At 36.8% G+C, this 18,848-nt stretch overlaps 1 protein-coding gene and 1 long non-coding RNA gene across 2 annotated transcripts in view; both read left to right on the forward strand.

The window, feature by feature from the left end:
* Window positions 1–18,848, forward strand: part of LOC135087175 (forkhead box protein F1-like) — a 284,057-nt gene that overhangs the window by 248,660 nt on the left and 16,549 nt on the right. The gene's annotated exons all lie outside the window — the stretch shown is intronic.
* Window positions 14,161–15,077, forward strand: LOC135086641 (uncharacterized). The gene is made up of 2 exons (XR_010260554.1): window positions 14,161–14,395; window positions 14,915–15,077. It is a non-coding gene; the product is annotated as an uncharacterized LOC135086641 (long non-coding RNA).

An 18,848-nucleotide genomic window follows, 5' to 3' on the forward strand; every position in this document is an offset into this window, starting at 1 on the left:
GATGTTTATAAGCTATATTTATTACCGATTTTTTAAAAGCACTATCACCTAGTCGGCTAAATTGTGCCACATCAAGTTGTATGGAACTTTACCAAAGGATTTTGAAATTTTTTTAGTAAATCATATTTTGAAGTTATAATAGCGTAGTTATGTTTGACTAACAATAAATGAAAGCTAAAGACTGGCAAAGTAGATTAGGTACAAGTGTGCGTTACGATAATTGGAATTACTAAACTTGTACTCAAAATCGTGATAACGTGTAAAACAATATCGATTGTCTATGTTATTAACTGTTCCTTTTCGTTTCCTAATTTGTTAAGAATGTATCTCTGCTCGTGAAGCTCTGAACTCGTACTTTGTTGTTTTGTGCTAAATATACAACAATCATGTTAATTAATACTTATGAAATAGTAAGTTGAATAATGTATCTTTTATTATATACCATGGACATTAGCAAAAACAAAAGAAAACTATGTGTAAAATGGGATTGAAAAAAACTGGTCCAAATTAGCGGACTCTCCCTTATATATATATTCAAAATGTACAAGTAAAGCGCTTTCAAATGATACCAAACACGGCATATTTATCTTAACTTTATTTTTTTACTGTGTATGTTTTGTCCGCTAGAGGGCGCCACATAAAATTTTGTGAAACTTCATATAGCCTATAACCAGCGGACAATTAAGACGCTTCTAATGATATGTCATTTGTCGAATTCTGATAAGTAGTTTAGAAGTTACGAGGGAACACATGAACATACATACATACATACATACATAGCCTGTCAAAATCATAACCCTCCTTTTGCTTTGCCGTAGTCGGGTAATAACCCTCCTTTTGCTTTGCCGTAGTCGGGTAAATAGACGTGCAAGTAGGAGCCAAAATGTCCCTTTATTTGGGATTACACATCTAGGGAAAATTGATTTGTACCCCAATTAATCTTGTTCTGGTCACACACATGTAGATTCTTTTGTGTAGTCATGTTAAAATCAACTTTGGTATTGTGTGCGTGCGTGCGTTTCGTTCCAAGCTACGGAACACACATTTTAGTACAGGATAAAACAAAACATTTCAATGTTAACAAATGGCTTGAAAATACACCAATGACCATTGTCTTAATCCTGGTTCAAAGAAACCAAATTAATTTCACATTCATTTATATCAAGTGAGCACAGATTATATACGGCCGCCAATAAAAAATACCTCTGTCCATTCCTAAGAGCCTGGTACTCGCAGAGCGATTTGTGAATTTGTGAACCCCGTAGAAATACAGTCGCGGAAACAATAAATCACACACAAAGTTTTCAACCCTATTTCAAAGAGATAAAGGTCCGGTAAATAGACGTTTGAGGTACACTGTACAAACATGTCTGAATCAATCGATACTCCCGACAACGTCGTGATAGCCTGGACACAGTTTCATTAACATTTATGGGCCAAAAGTGTTTATTAAATTCATAATATTGTTAAAACAAGTATTTTATCAACTAATACGTCTACTTTTTGACCACCATAGGTCAAAAAGTAGACGCGTTTGACTAATTATTTTATATTAAACTTCGCGCCATTTGACCATATACGAATTGACTACAACAGTCTGCACTAGTTATGTACAAGACTCGAGGCGTCCAGTCCTATTTTTGAAGCCTCGAGGCGGAATGGCAAGGTTCAGTGAGCTCGGTAGCCTCGGTGCCCCGAGCTTAGCCGAGCTGCAAGCTCTCTGAGCCATGCCTAGAGGCTTTAAAAGAGCTCGAGCCTTCAAAAGAGCTCGAACCTTCAAAAGAGCTCCAATCTTCAAAAAACATAAAAAAACATTACCTACATTGATTTTTATTATTAGATTTTTAAAATGTACCTATATTTTATTTTGTTAGGAAAAGTAATTATTCTAATTGTATGTAGTTATTATTTGATTTGTCCTTTTTTGAAAAACGTTTTTCAAATACAGGGTGGCCAAAACAGTGAGGTCTAAAAGAAAAATTTAGATTCCTTACATCAAGGTGTACCTAAATCACCCCCATGTATGTAATACGATTGTGCTTAGTTTAGGAGATAGAGTTAATTTTGTGATATTTTAAAATTTTGTGACCTAGTAGTCTTTAAACATTTTTATCTTTTCTTTGGGGTGACTTTTCTCAGATTTCTTTTTTTCGACAGATTTGTTATTAATTGCAGATGTTTGAAAAAAATAATCACCTTCCTATCTTTGATTCAAGATACAAAAGTTTTGCTAGAAACATTAAAATTATGCTTTTATCAGAACACTATCAAATTTTCATTTTAAAAGTTTAAGTAAAAAAAAGAACTTCCATAGGTCCAAAACCATTTTAAAAACTGCGCCGTTGCTGCTTAAACTTTTAAGTTGAAAATTTGATAGTATTCTGATAAAAGCATAATTTTAATGTTTCTAGCAAAACTTTTGTATCTTGAATCAAAGATAGGAAGGTGATTATTTTTTTCAAACATCTGCAATTAATAACAAATCTATCGAAGAAAAGAAATCCGAAAAAAGTCAACCCAAAAAAAAGATAAAAATGTTTAAAGCCTACTAGGTCATAAAATTTTAAAATATCACAAAATTAACTCTATCTCCTAAACTAAGCACAATCGTATTATATACATGGGGGTGATTTAGGTACACCTTGATGTAAGGAATCTAAATTTTTCTTTTAGACCTCACTGTTTTGGCCACCCTGTATATATTTTATTGTAGGTACCAGAATTTCTACAGTTTTATTTAATAGAACGATCTTAACACAAAAGTTAACTGGGCTTTCAAAAAGGCTCGAGCTTTCAAAAAGGCTCGAGCTCTGCGAAAGACTCCAAGCTTCATACAAACGAGGCGAGCCTCGAAAAAGGCTCGAACTCTAAAAAAGACTTCCAAGTCTTCGAGCTTCATACAAACGAGGCGAGCCCTGTAAACGACTCTGAGCTCTTGGCAAAAGGACTCGGAAGCCTCGAGCTTTGTACATCACTAGTCTGCACTGTCTTTGTGTGCGTAATACATCCACGTTCATGTCATGTTTTAAAAAATCCGAATATACCTATTATTCGTATTTCTCTGTATCCGTGAATATAATATGTATGTATATTGTTTTGAAATTAAGATTTCATCTGAAAAATTAGAAAACCCAGAAAAAATACTAGCTTCTTCGTGTACCTAATACTTAGTAATCATTTATCAAGTGAGCACAGATTAAATACGACCTCCAATAAAATATACCTCTATCCATTTCTAAGAGCCTGGTCCTCGCAGAGCGATTTGTGAATTTGAGAACCCCGTAGAAATACAGTCGCGGAGACATTGATCACACACAAAATTTTCAACCCTATTTCAAAGCGATAAAGGCCCGATTAATAGACGTTTGAGGTACACTGTACAAACACGTCCGAATCAATCGATACTCCCGACAACGTCGAGATAGCCTGGGCCCAGTTTTATTATTATTTATGGGCCAAAAGTGTTTATTAAATGCAGAATATTGCTAAAAAAGTATTATTAACGAGGAAATAAACTAATGCGTCTACTTTTTGACCACCATAGGTCAAAAAGTAGACGCATTAGTTGATTTCCCTTATTATTTTATTTTAAAATTTGCGCCATTTGACCCATATACGAATCGACGACAACAGTCTGCACTGTCTTTGTGTGCTTAAACCATTCTGTTTCATACATCCACGTTCATGTCATGTTTTAAAAAAATCCGAATATATTACTCGTATTTCTCTGTATCTGTGAATATATTATGTATGTATATTGTTTTGAAATTCAGTTCAGTCAGCACAGATTAAATGCGGCCTCCAATAAAATATACCTCTATCCATTCCTAAGAGCCTGGTACTCGCAGAGCGATTTGTAAATTTGAGAACCCCGTAGAAATACAGTCGCGGAAACATTGATCACACACAAAATTTTCAACCCTATCTCAAAGAGATAAAGGCCCGATTAATAGACGTTTGAGGTACACTGTACAAACATGTCCGAATCAATCGATACTCCCGACAACGTCGTGATAGCCTTGGCCCAGTTTCATTGATATTTATGGGCCAAAAGTGTTTATTGAATGCAGAATATTGTTAAAACAAGTATTATTAACGAGGAAATCAACTAATACGTCTACATTTTGACCACCAGAGGCCACGCATTAGTTGATTTCCCTTATTATTCTATTTCAAAGTTCGCGCCATTTGACCCATATACAAATCGACGACAACAACACAGACACAAGTCTGCACTGTCTTTGTGTGCGTAAGCCGTTCCATTTCATACATCCACGTTCATGTCATGTTTTTAAAAAATTGAATGTATTATACCTTATTTCTCCGCATCTGTAAATTTCAAATATTGTTTAGAAATGCAGCTTTCATCAGAAAAAAATAGAGAACCTTTAACAAAAGTACTAGCTTGTTCGTGTACTTAATATTTTTGCTCGAGTCACTATAAAAAGGCCATGATTTGAGGGTTGAAACTAATTATTTTTTATTGAATTCAATTAAAAGTTTTTTAAAGAGTTTTACTATTTCACCCTAACCAAGGAAACACTGCCTATCTGGTTTTTCCAAGAAAACCAGTATATTTATATGCATAAGAATGCATTCGCGATTGCATCCCACCAAGAGACTATGAACTACGAAAGCTCTCGTAGCATTGCCATGCTACGTTCATTATTTCAAGCGTCTACGAGATTCAGCCCCGTTACGAAGCCACTTTTTCCGACTACGGCGCTGTTTTATGTTAATACTACGATATTTTCAGTATTTTACTTAAACCAGTTGGCTTGCTTAACCACGTTCATTGACGCCCGTATTCACAAACGATGCTTGCTTAAGTAAAGCAGCAAATCGAACGCACAGCGTTGAATAGAGCTATGTGATTGGTTCATGTGTCACCCTGTGCGTCCACGCGCACTGTGAGACTTCATAGTAATGTTTGTGAATACGGGCGTAAATCTCACTCGATTATTGTGTAAACTTTCTTCTTTATTGTTACCTCGTAATATCCTAATTATCTTGACAGAAAATGGACAGTATTAAACCTTATAACTTAAAAATAACAGCCTTTAAAATTATTGAGTTTGATTGAGAATAAGGTTTTTTTTAATTTCGCGCAATCCGCGAGCGTCTGCTAGTTCAGGATAACATTTGTCCTTCCATCGCCACGTCTAGACTGGCACTGCGTCAATTTCACTCGACACACACTACTCGCAAATGCATCGAATTTGAGCATGTATGGTGGCAGGACATGTTGTAAATTACGAGGATCTCTGTGTGCGTGAACGGGTCCTGTCTGGGAGACCGCCTTTGATTCCTGCGAGCCTGGTGCATGAGAGACCGTGCGAGGACCCCGGATTGATTTACAGTTGTCAACACAAAAAACAGCAACGTTTTGAACTCTATCTCAAAGGGATATGAGCTGGAATCAGCTTCATCTAGCTCCATTACTGTACCTGCATCCAGGCACCGAGCGAGTGAATGAATGAACGTGTCGCGATTGCGGGCTCATGAAAATCTGTTTGCTAGCAATGCATTTGTACTATTTAGTTGGTAGGGCCCAAAAGATAATGAGACATAATTAAAGGGCTTTTATTTTTGACGTTCGTAAGTGCCAAAATACTGTTTTTTGATTATTATTTTATTGTAATAAAATTACTTTATTTACTTTAGCTACTTCATATTTTATGATGTAGGTAGACATCTTCTCAATTCAGATTTTAAAAACAATAACTAGAGTTCGTGTCTTATTATTATTACAAAAAACTTAAATTAATTATATCGTTTTTGCAGGAACTGTTTTTTGCACACACCGTTTTCGGGAAGCTGCAAAAGCGCGATCTAATCGAATTTGTAATTCGAATTTTAAACACACAATTATGTGTAATCAAACGACAGGTAGTCCAGTTTTGCGGGATTACTGGTTCCCACAAAACTGAATTACCGTGGGAACTAGCCCTTATGTGAAAATGCACTGTGTAGATGTGAGAGTACTCATGTGTGCGCATGTTGCCATGGTGACATGGAACTAACGGTAACCATGGAAACCGCGTCTCAGCTAGCGTCGCGGCGTTGCTACTTTAAGCTCTCCTGGTATAAACAACAGGTGGTTGCATTGTAAGCATCCTTGCACACATAGGATAGATCTGTGTGTGTTGGAGGCTGCCGACGCATACCTCCTCCACTTTATGCCGCCCTGGTACAAATTTTGCTTAAACACCTGTTGTGGCGTTGTCATTCTGGCATCTCTGACGTGTATGACATAACGAGTTGTTCCGTTTCTCATGGTCTAATTTGTACATACTCTATGAATTCGAAAATAATATTATTACATTAATACATTCTTATTGCACATTTTAGCACCTACATATAACTTTTTTTGAAATAGAAATCATGGTCTAATTTGTACATACTCTATGAATTCGAAAATAATATTATTACATTAATACATTCTTAGTGCACATTTTAGCATTTGATTACTATTTTTTGAAATAGAAAAGAACAAAAAGATTTGCATTTTATCACAGATAAAACGAGATCTGCCCCGAAATTAATCACAGTAAATGCGTAAACTGGAACGCAGAACGTTTTCGCCCTAGACGGATTTACAGTCACGAACACAGAATACTGGTTGTTTTCCAACCTTATCTCAAAGGGCTACGAGGCTGATTGTGACTTATTTTGCGGGTGATTGTACCCGAGCACTACATGCCGAGAAAACACATCACACACACATCTGCATCATAATACCCAATGCATGTTGGCTCAGTTGCACCATCTTACTTTGACTTTGACAAACGTCAAAAATCTGTCAAACTCCATACAAAACACAGCGGTTATCGTCATAGTTACTGTTAAAGTTAGGTGGTGCAACCCAGCCTAAAGGCTCAGTTTTTCGAGAAAATAACCAATAGTCAAACTTGACAGATGTGAAATGACAAGTGGTTTTTATCAGAAAAAATGTTTTTCGAACAATGGACTTTTAGTACATTTTTTTAACTATTACTTTACATTTTGATAATATTTAACTATTAGTAGCAAAACTTGATAATTAGTTATTTTAACTACGAATAAAAAACTGGGCCTAAGAGCGATTATACTTATCTGAATTTATTAATCAAATTAATAAATAAATTTTATTTACTAAATTGTTTTCTTTAAAAGCTATTTAATAAATATTTACTATTTCGAGAGGCTGCTTAAAGCAATACACACAGCTATTCTAGGCATAAAAAGGCTACTTTAATAAATGTTGAGTTCTAAGCTTTCGCCGGTGCTCTCAGGTAAAAAGTTTTTCCATATTATCCTGCATTTAACTCTATCACCCGTATTCACAAACGATGCTTGCTTAAGTGACGCAAATCGAACGCACAGCGTGGAGTAGAGCTTTGTGATTGGTTCGCGTGTGACCCTGTGCATCCACGCGCACTGTGAGACCTCATAGTAATGTTTGTGAATACGGGCGTGATTGCTAGACTAGAAAAGAGCATTCTGCAGATGTGTGGTACTGTTTGATGTTGTTCTGCATAGATGGACTTTCTTTTTCATAACAAGTCTGTGTAAACTCAAACTCGTCATTTTTTTTACATTAATCGATTTATTTTAATCATTTGCTATAGCAGATCAATTTGACCAAAGAAGAAACAGTAAGCTTAATTAAATGTCAAATACAGTTCTGAGCATAATATTCATAGTGCATGTAATAATAATTGCTTGATAATAACACTGAAAAATACAGTGTCGACGAGTGATTCAGCTGTATATTGCTCATCCAGTGTGACCTAGGGCTTAAAATAAAGCCTAACGGTAACCATGGAAACCGCGTCCTGTCTAGCGTGGCGTTGCGTCGCTAATTTATGCTCTCCTGGTACTATAAACAAAATCAACGGGTGGTTTCACACATAGGACATCTGGCTACACGCCTACATAGGTCTTGCAGTGGGATGCAGTGGGATGAGTGATGTGGAGTGTTCCCGTGCAATTATCTCTGTGTGCGTGTCTGAGGTAGCAAACGGATCTCCTCCAATTTATGCGGCCCTGGTACAAAGTGTGCAAAATTGACAGGTTATTTCATTGTCACCGTGACACATGACGTGTATGACGTAGGACATTCCGTTTCTCCTGCTCGAATTTTCACATACGCTTCATTTCGGAAAAACAAATGACTATTTAAAATTTTATCATATTTCTTTTATATTATTTGGGTCTGCTTTTCCTTGAAGTAACCTAAAACAAAATAAAGATTTACCTACGTTCAGAATGTCTTAAGTACCTCAGATAATATATTTTCACCAAAATTGAGTTGAAATCTGCAAGTCATCGTTCCGATTTCACCTAGGTGGACCTCCATTTTCGTACAAAAACAAGGAAATTTAAGCAAATACCTACATATATTTGAAATCCACAATATTTATTAGATTGTCCAATTTATTTACTAAAAATCAATAAAATGAGACCATAGAAAATTAGAAGTTCAATGTAAAATATACTGCTCAGGGTTTACTTTTTGTTATATGGCAATACTGAAAGGCTACAGTGTCGATCAAAATCAATCGACAGATTCGACAGTAAATTGCTTTGTCTAGACTGTAATATGGTTCAAAATGAAGAGCTATTTTGTTGTTAACTGTACTTCTTCCTCCTTCCACCCTATCGAAACTGCGCGGCGCAACCCAAAATGCTACTAAAGCGCGCTGCAATTCAAAAATGCAAAACTTTAAACTGCCTAGCTCGTATAAATATGTATTTATCGCATAACCATGTATATTTTAAAGTCTGTAAACCTTTGAAAAAGAGGCTGACAATAGTGACTGAGTTTCTTGCGCTGCTTCTTCTCAGCACTGGCCCTGAAACAGTGGTAGGGTTAATACTGGGACGTGTAAAAGTGCTTTTTAAAGCCTACTTGCATAAATAAATGAGTTTTCCTTATGCTTCTGATATTATGATATTGTGTTAAACTGTGTTTGAACTATTATTTTTCTTTCTATCTCTCTTTCTTTCTTTCTTTACCTCAATCTCTCAATTATTGTATTTTATTGTTATCTGTAACAACACTTATGCCCATATTTACAAATGACACTTGCTTATGTGAAGCAGCAAATCGAACGCACAGAGTTGCATAGAGCTTTGAGATTGGTTCATGTGTCACCCTGTGCGTCCACGCACACTGTGAGACCTCATAGTAATGTTTGTGAATGCCCGTAATCACTACCAAAGACTTGTCACAAAAGACATATTATAAATTAGTGGTTATGAATATTAAATTATTTTCCCAAACAATATGATTAATGTCAGTAAGTGCCTTATCGCCACTCTTAGCTATGCATCACCCTACCATACGTGTTGCTTACTTTATGCGTAGTTGAAATGTTTAAAGTTAAACAATTGTAAAATATCTCTTACAAATCATGTTTTAAGCAAATAAATAAATTATCTTATCTTATCTTAAAATCGGTAAAGTTTATCCTAAGGCTAAGTAAAGCATTACAAATCTACGTAGCTTACGTATTTAGCCCTATAATAAGTCTTCCAAAGACAATCAGTGTCTTTTGTCCTAGACTTGACATTTTAAAGCGTTCCCGCGCTGATTCTGAATGCATGAAGAAAATACGTCACCCCACCCCCAAGTGCAGTCGGTAGGTAACACATGAAACAAACACAATGTTCTCTATAGTGTTGTAATAGGTCCCATTTTGCACCAAGAGAGACAGCATGTGCTGGTGACTGTACGCAATCGATACCTGTAAATGCATTCTCTAGAGGTGTTCGTAAAATGTGTGTACCTATGTGTGCACAGGTATGCGTTTCGTTCTGCCAATACAGCTTCATTTTTGGTCTAAATTCAAGTGTAAAACAATTATACCTTTGACTCAATTTGCTAAATCAGTAATATTTTTCTCGTGTGATTTTGTAAATTTTACTTATAAATAATATTGTCAAAAATTACCACAGATTATATAGCTCTTGTATGATATAACCACCTCTGAAATCTGCGCGCCTGGTGCTCCAAGTTGAGTTTGTGAACCCCGCAGAGAAATACAGTGTACAGCATAATATTCATGACAGATTTTGATCTTTATTTAAACTTGTATAAGACCCAGATATTTGTGGTAGACTGTTCAGCAGAAACGCGTTCAATCCCGACTCAACTAAACTAAATTCAACGTTGTGGCGCGAAATCCTACGTCCATTCAAAAAGTTCAGAATTTTTTTTCTTCTTTATTTAAGGGTCAGAATTCGTGGCAAAAGAAAACTGCCGCATAGTATTTGTGCATTGTAGATGCCAGTAACAATGTTGAAATCAATATTTTAAAACACATGTTTAGTTATAATTGATTTTCTCCTATTTTTGTTCAGTTTCAGGCAACCCACTCACACACTCATAAACAACCCACTCACTGACAAGTGCATCTGTATAGAGATAGACAATTTGAAACTAGGGCACATACCTGTGAATTGTAGTTTATATAAACCGATGAGGAGGACAGCAGGAAATACCTTTCTCATTCACATCCCTCTATTTGCTTCCGTGTGTGCGAAAGAGATGGTTGTCAGGGGGTGGGACTGCAGTATCAATTAATTGAAATCTGGGCGGTTTATACGTGCCTGTTTTCTAGAAAATAGTCTAGACTCTAGACTATCGGAAGGTGTAAAGTGTCCTAGCGAACCCCTAGTATTCATGCACTCCTGGTACCGGAATTGCGCAAGTGCATTGTACATCCAGTGCAATTGCAAGTGCAATTTCAATTACCGAGAGAGCTAAATTGCATTTACGTAGCAATTTCATAGTAGGATATTTTTTCTGAATATTTTAAATTATAAATCAACGCTAATAATGGATAGTTTGTTTAGTTAATAATAATTATAAATAATAACATTTTATTAAAATAAACTTTTATTTGACAATCTGAAATATTAGGCAGCTATAATTATTAATTTTCGCCCGTTAAATAGGATAGATTGTTCAGATTTAGACGGAATCTATGAAATTAATGTAATGTTTCAATACTAAAGTACTTATACAGGGTGACTTTGCAATCAGTATCCAAATTTTTAGGAGCGACTCAGAATCTGTTAACTTAATCGATTCACGTAAAGAAAACACTTTTTTTTACATTTAATTATCTTTATCCGCTGCGCGCGGTTTCAAAATTGACACGCGTGTTCTATAGCTTAATGTTATCTCAATTGATCCACCATAAAATTCAGCTGGAAAATGCAATTTCATACTTTAACTCCTAATAATTATGTCTGAAAGAGGTTTATGAATAAGTTATTAATTTAGATTGTAGCCCTTGAAGCGTGCTTGAAGTGCCCGTGAATCGAGACAATAGAAATCAATTCATCACACACACACACACACACACACACACACACACACACACACACACACACACACACACACACACACACACACACACACACACACACACACACACACACACACACACACACACACGAGCGTGGTACTTATAATGGAAATAAATACACGTAGAGGCCGTTTTAAGCGCAAAATAATCGACAAAAGTGAAAGTGGTGCACATGCTGGATCTAGTCTCTGACTATATCATGGGATGTAGCCAGAGACCATCCCCAGCCTGTGCACAGGAGCTATTGCAGTTATTGGACAATGGACTAGGGTTATGGATGAAGGATGGATGGACTGGTTACTGGGCTATGGATGGAGACTACGGGTCACCTGCCTGGTTCATAGTCTCGGACTGAAAAAAATGGCAGGCGGTGACTAGCCAGCGACTAAATGGGCCCCCCCTGGCGTCATGGGTCGTATAGACCGGACTGAGGGGCAACATTGGCGTCTGCCGGCTCAGGGGATGTAGAGAGGTGTGCTGCGCTTTCTCCGAAGTTACTCGCGGCGTTATGCCCTTTAACACTTCCACCCCTGGAGCATATAGCTCTAGCGGCTCCACTCTGGCCGGCCGGTTAAGGCAAGTCAGAGGTGAAAGTCCTGCAGACCCTCTCGGATTCCACTTCGGCAAGCCGAAGACGAGGGTCTTGACCGACTCTCGGGAGCACTCGGATTAACAACTGGCCCCGTGGTGTCGCTACTCACCAACAGCTCGTCACAAAGCTGCCCTGCGGGGCTATTATTATTATTATTATTAATTATTATTATCAAAATCAAATCAAAAAATCAAAAAATATTTATTACCCTTCACAATTTAGGTACACAATACAATAGAAACTAAGCCAAGGATTTCTAACCTAAAGTGCGAGGGACTGGTGCCTGAAATAGGTTTCAAAAGAGAAACCTGTGCTACGGGTCACCAGGCCTCACCCCCGGAACGAACGATTATTGCCGTGGTCTCATGCGAACGCTGAGGGTTTGATGTGTAGTGTTTTTGATTATTTTTAGTTTCAGGCAGATTTTGCTCGTCAGATCAGAATCATAAACCTTTGTTTAGGTCATAGTGTGCGCTTCTTAAGTACATTTGATACGTCACAAATCAAAAACAGCGCAGCGTGGTCACAAGGTGGACCGGCGACCTCATAAAGGTAGCAGAAAAGCGCTGGATGCTGGCCGCTACCAACCGTCCTTTTTGGAAATCATTGGGGAAGGCCTATGTTCAGCAGTGAACGTGCTATTGCTGAAATGATGATGATGATGAAATCAAAAACAATTGATAGCCTTGTAACTATCAATAAGTCTCACTATGGTGTCTGTAATATAAAATTTTGACCAGGTAAAAATACCAAGTTAGATTTTCCTTTTCATCTTTTTTATTTATCTTAAATTGGAATTAGCTTTTTTTTACAAACTAATCACAGGCTCAAAATTTTATTTTAGAGAGAAAATGAGGAGACCTATCGATATTTGCAGGGCTATCCATTATTTTTGGGACATCCTGTATGTAAATATCATTGTTTATATTATAAACTAGCGGTCACCCGCGACTTTGTAAGCGTGGACCCCATTTTACCCCCTTAGGGGCGAAGTTTCGAGTTCTTTTCAGGGTTTTCCCGGAAATTATTCGAACTTTTCTCGCCGTAAAAACCATCCTTGGATTTCAACGAACATAAAAAAAAATTGGTCCAGGCGTTGTTCAGATGCGCTTACCAACACATTTTGCAATTCATTTTTATATTATACAATATAGATAACTATTTAAAAAAAAAACAAAAAGGAGGCGTACCAAACCACTTGTACGCCTCCTGCGGGGCCCGCGGAGGATTCGAATCTCCTATCTCCAACACATACATGTCGGTGCTCTATCTCAAAAGCCAACGGGCCCCACTAGACACCCGCGAATTTCTCTATAGCTTTCAGGATAACGTCACGTAAGCCAAGCTAAATTACACTTTATTGCGATGTTGTTTGAATCTTAAATCGCACAGTAATTGATGTCCGTGTCATTTGAACACAGATTACCCGTTGTAGAGGAGCGTTTCGGTCTCGTGCTAGATGGGAGTCTTAAAGGCCACCTTCTATCAACGGGAGTGCGTGGTAAGTAACTTGCTTCTGAATGTATTGTAACTTCCTACTTTTTTATATTTTTAAACCGGCAGACAGTGGTGACTGAGTTTGTTGCGGCACTTCTTCTCAGCACTTGCCAAATGTTTGTCTCGAAGCGCTGGCAGGGCAAAAAAGAATGAGACATGTATAGGCCCCTTAAGAGCATTTGACGATTTGCAAGTACTAATTTAATTAGTCTAAACAAATAAAGATAATTTTGATTTTGATTTTGATACTATCCATTCACTAGTGGAAAAGAGTTAGCCTATTTTCTATTTTATGTGTGTGTTATACCAAACGTACTAGCTTTATCAATGTGTGCATGGCGTATACTACTCGTAGCATACCTATGTAGTCTAGATACGGGCTTTTCCGCGTGATCTCCATCCCTTTCAGGCCAAATGGAGTTGCAATATGTTGCATCCCTTTTAGTTCAAGTAGTGAGTAGCTATGTACAAGTTGCCGGTGGTGATGCTTACCTCTTCACAATCCTTGGTATCCTGGTACTGGTGCATCAAAAGTGCAACCAGGTGCACCACTTGTGATGCACTGCAGTCAAATTAGTAATTTACTTGAAAATAACATTTGTTTTTTATAGAATTAACAAATCACACTTCAGTATTTTTTATAAAAATAATAAGTAAAAATTAAATATAAACCTCGTGTGCTTATTATTTTTCAGGATTATCTACACTTAGACTCAGAATACGGAACAAACCAGAAACCGTCAACGGGCGTAAATGTGTATTCATATAAAGTACTCCAAATCGCACTACTTTGACTTTAGAGCAATCAGTCAATGGCCGGCGCGCGCATTGTTTACATATCCGTCAGATTGACACTTTATAATTAAATTATGCCGTCTTGTGCCGTTCCAACATGTAAGAATGCTACTGGAATTACGAAGAAAGTGCATGGGATCATGTTTTATCCGTAAGTAGCACATTTCCAATTCATTTTAATTAAATAATAATTTTCAAAAAAAATCACGGTTGTATTTTGTAAGTGTTGCCACAGGTCAACGGAATATTTTACCCTACTTTTTTATATTGAATTACATTTGTCTACTTATAAAAAATTCACGCGTTAATTTTGTTAGCGTTACCACAGAATAATGGAATATTTTCCCCATCCTTTTTGTTTTAATTAGTTTTTAGTGTAATTTCATCCATGACATGACAACCTGATTAATTAAATTATAAGTGCCACTTGTGGTCTAAACTGAATAAATATTTTTGATTTTGATTTGATTTCAATATATTGAATTAATTTATAATATTACTCCCTAATAATGAGGAGATAATAAATTACTATCGTGAATTTCATACTTTCCCATTTATTCAAAAGTAAGGCATTGGTATCAACAGATCAGCAGCAGCAATATTTGTATATTTAATAATAATTTTAAGTAATTAATTATTGCTTACATACTTACTCTGATTTTTTTTTCAGGATACACAGCCAGAGTTGCCTCGCAATCAAATTTAAGTATTGGTGATGTTTTTGATTTGGATTCTGTTTTTGACTCCAAGAAAAGTTAAACTAAAAGCACTACTGCGCCGTAAACAAATGTTTTGTTGTCGATATGTTTACATAATAAAGAACCTTAAGTTTCTTTTTTGTTTTACTTGGCATTCTAAAATTTATATTCGACTTTTGTAATTGACTTTTAAATAACATATTATACCTACATAAAATATAGTACATATATTACACTATTTAATAGAAATAAATAATCATCTTAAACTTAGTTACTTCGGAGTAAAAATTAAATTCATAGGTAGGTAGGTACTATCTATGCCTATGGCCAGTCATGTCGTCTCGTTCTATCGCAAAGAATCACCATTTGATAAGAGCGAGAGCAAAAACGGAAATGGATAGTTAAAACTGGCCGTGTGTACTTATTTCACTTACTTATTTTTTACTTGTTTAACATCTCTTTAAAAAATTACATAATTTTACCCCAAAAATGGGGGTGTCACACGGCGCTAGTAACACTAAAGGGGGTAGAGGGGCGCGGGAGGGGAAGTATTTTGGACACAAGTTGCCGCGTAGAAATGTTATCGAACACTCCTTCTGGTTTGTTCTGTATTCTGAGCACTTAGATTAGGTAAGTGCACAGTGTTAGGTACACTGATTACAAGACAAATAAACAGCATCTAATTTTATATCTGTATTCATGCAAAAATGTAGAGGATTCTGGCATGACAAAACATTTTTCTTTATGTATTCAATCAGTGTTATTAATTTATTAATTACCATCTGGTGATTTAAGTAATTAAATGCAACTAGCATTTAAAAGATGCTACAGGATGCATAAGAAACTAAATGCTATTGTTGGAAAATAAATTGAGAAACAATATTATTACGAGTACATAGGCATAGGCTGGGTTGCACCATCTTACTTTAACTTTGATAAACGTCAAACATCTGTCAAACTCCATACAAAAAACGCCGGTTATCGTTATAGTTACGGTCAAAGTTAGGTGGTGCAACTCAGCCTTAATAAGAAAATAACTAAATGAAACTTAGTTCAACGCCTTTAACCTGTTTCTATACGAACTACCTTCAAGAAATAATAAATATTTCGGTTAAATAATTTATATCAACGTTGACAATACCAATTATTACACACACAACAGACGGTGCATCGAAACACGAGTACATTTTTGTGTTGCAAAACTATTTCAGATGCTGTAGTAATGCTCCATGTGCAATCATCTGCACGTAAAAAGATTCTGAATATTATTGGTTTAAATTACCTACCCAAGTTGGCCCTAAAACTACATACCTATACAAAAAGATAAGGAGACATGTAAAGTGCCCCATAGGGCTACCTTTTTCTTTTATTATTATATTTTTGGTGTAGTGGTTCGAAGCGGACTACTATTTCGGAGGCTGCGGGTTCGATTCCCGCACAGTACAAACATTTGTGTGCATGAACATAATTGTTTGTATTGGACTATTGGACTGGGTGTGTGTCTATGTATAATATGTATGTATTTACAAAAAAAAAAGTATTTAAGTATGTTTATATCCGTTGTCTAGTACCCATAGTACAAGCTTTGCTTAGTTTGGGACTAGAAGCGCAGTGTAAAATGTCCAAGGACATTTATTTATTTATTTATTTATATCTACTATATTATTTTGACGTTCATAAGTGCCACTTGTGGTCTAAATTGAATAAATATTTTTGATTTTAATTTTGACTTTGTTTACTCGTACCTACCCACGTGGTGTGTGTGGTTTGACCACGTGCTTTTCGCGTCGATTTTAAGCGGCAACCTCGCATTTCAACCAGGCGCTACCAGGCTGCTAGTAGTCTGCAGGAGGTAGCGCGATCCACTGTAGAGAATGTCCATCATCAAACGAAATCACGGATCCCTTTCACACTTTGGATTTACAGCGTTTCTTCCCACCTCCAAGTAAAGTTATGTAATGAGATGACAATATCCTACTAATATTATAAATGCAAAAGTTTGTGTGGATGTTTGTTACTTTTTCACGCAAAAAATACTGAACGAATTTTGATGAAACTTTACAGTATTATTGTTTACTAGCTTTCCGCCCGCGGCTTCGCCCGCGTGGAATTTTGTCTGTCACAGAAAAACTTTATCGCGCGCGTCCCTGTTTCAAAAACCGGGATAAAAACTATCCTATGTTCTTTCTCGGGACTCAAACTATCTCTATGCCAAATTTCATCAAAATCGGTTGCGAGGTTTAAGCGGGAAAGCGTAACAGACAGACAGACAGACAGACAGACAGACAGACAGACAGACAGAGTTACTTTCGCATTTATAATATTAGTTGGGATAACCCTAACATATAGGCTATAATTTATGAAGATCTGTGACAATCTAAATTTCACGCGAGTGAAGCCGCGGGCAAAAGCTAGTAGGTACTAAAATAGTGTTGGTTAATGTGACGATAAAGTTTCGTCCTGGGCAGAATCAATATTTTTAATTCCCATATTCTTTAGAACAAATTAATAATAGGTACACTTAGTAGGTAGTTACTTGGTTGCTACGAGTTTATTGACTCGGCCGCTTGCTCATTTGGGGCTCGACCCAAAATAAATCTACTGGTTTTTGTGGTTATAAAACTTGCCCCTTATGTCAACAACCCCTCTACAAGGCCGGGGCGTTGGGATTGGTTGGGACCGGGCCCAATAACGCTTTAAACAAAGCAGTAAGGCCCGGGCAAGGACATCGTGTCTTGCAAGCCATTTTGGCTTTAGTGAGAGAATGAGCATCGCTTTTGGTTCTAGGTTTTTTTTTATTTCCCCTGAAAACGTGTTGTCTAACCCCTTTACTAATAAAAGTTATACGCTCGCTGAACACTTGTTTAAAGTGACGTTTAGTATGGAAATGTCATTTTAAACTACTGCTTAACGCGTGTGTAACTTTTTATTAGTAAGGGGGTAAAGGTACAGTCACACATGCATGCTCATAAAACGACATATGCTTGAAATAAGCGTGCATGAACAATTCGAAATAAGAATGCTTATTATTAGTCATTGTTTCGACTCACTTTCTACTAAGTAGCAATTGTTCAATAGTGGTACCTTTCAGTTTGGCATGTAAGGTATTTTTATTGTGTTTCTTGAATGATGTTCTTTTGGTGCGACAAAATCTCGGATGAACATTTCAATGCCAACCAATGCAGTGGACACACGACATATTGCACATTCGTGTGTGAAAGTGGGAATCAAAGCTCTCACCCCCACCCCCACCCCACAAAGGGGTGAAGATGTCCGAGTTGCATTGATTTGCGCATGTTACCTCTTGCTCGAGTACACGTGTGTGTTTGTTAATTCACCTGTAGTGGTGAATCTGATGGACGACTACCTCCTATGCCGCGATGCGAGCCTGGTAGAAACTTGGCAAGGTACATAAAACGTTATATGCTGCTGTGCAGTTCTCTAGCTAGGTTTTGCTTGTGACTTTCGCTGGTTTCAGTTTCAGATAGACATAGAATCACTTTGAACTCAGCTCTCGAAAAATTGTTGGACAAAAAATTATTTTATTTGGCTTTCTTTTGTAAAATAAACATAACCCGTTTGTTATTACAATTTTTTCATGACAATTTTAACGTTATCAAAAACAGATACAGAGACAAAATTTGCAGTTTCTCTATATTGTTTTATAAAGCCTATTTTACCGTAGCATAATCTACATACCAGTGACCCAATTTCCCCCACCCCTTACCACAAAATGGAGGTCGTGGCGGCAGGGAGTCTCCGGGGTTGCGGTATAGCGGGGTGGCTGTCAGTTTTATTCGTGCAGTATTGATTAGTTATACTTAGGAATGCTATCGCGTGACCTAACGTACCTCCTCGTACGTTGTGCGCTCCTGGTAGCTGGTTTGCAAATTTGCATTGTTGCAA

Source organism: Ostrinia nubilalis, chromosome Z, assembly GCF_963855985.1.
Source record: "Ostrinia nubilalis chromosome Z, ilOstNubi1.1, whole genome shotgun sequence".
Taxonomy (NCBI): Eukaryota; Metazoa; Arthropoda; class Insecta; order Lepidoptera; family Crambidae; genus Ostrinia; species Ostrinia nubilalis.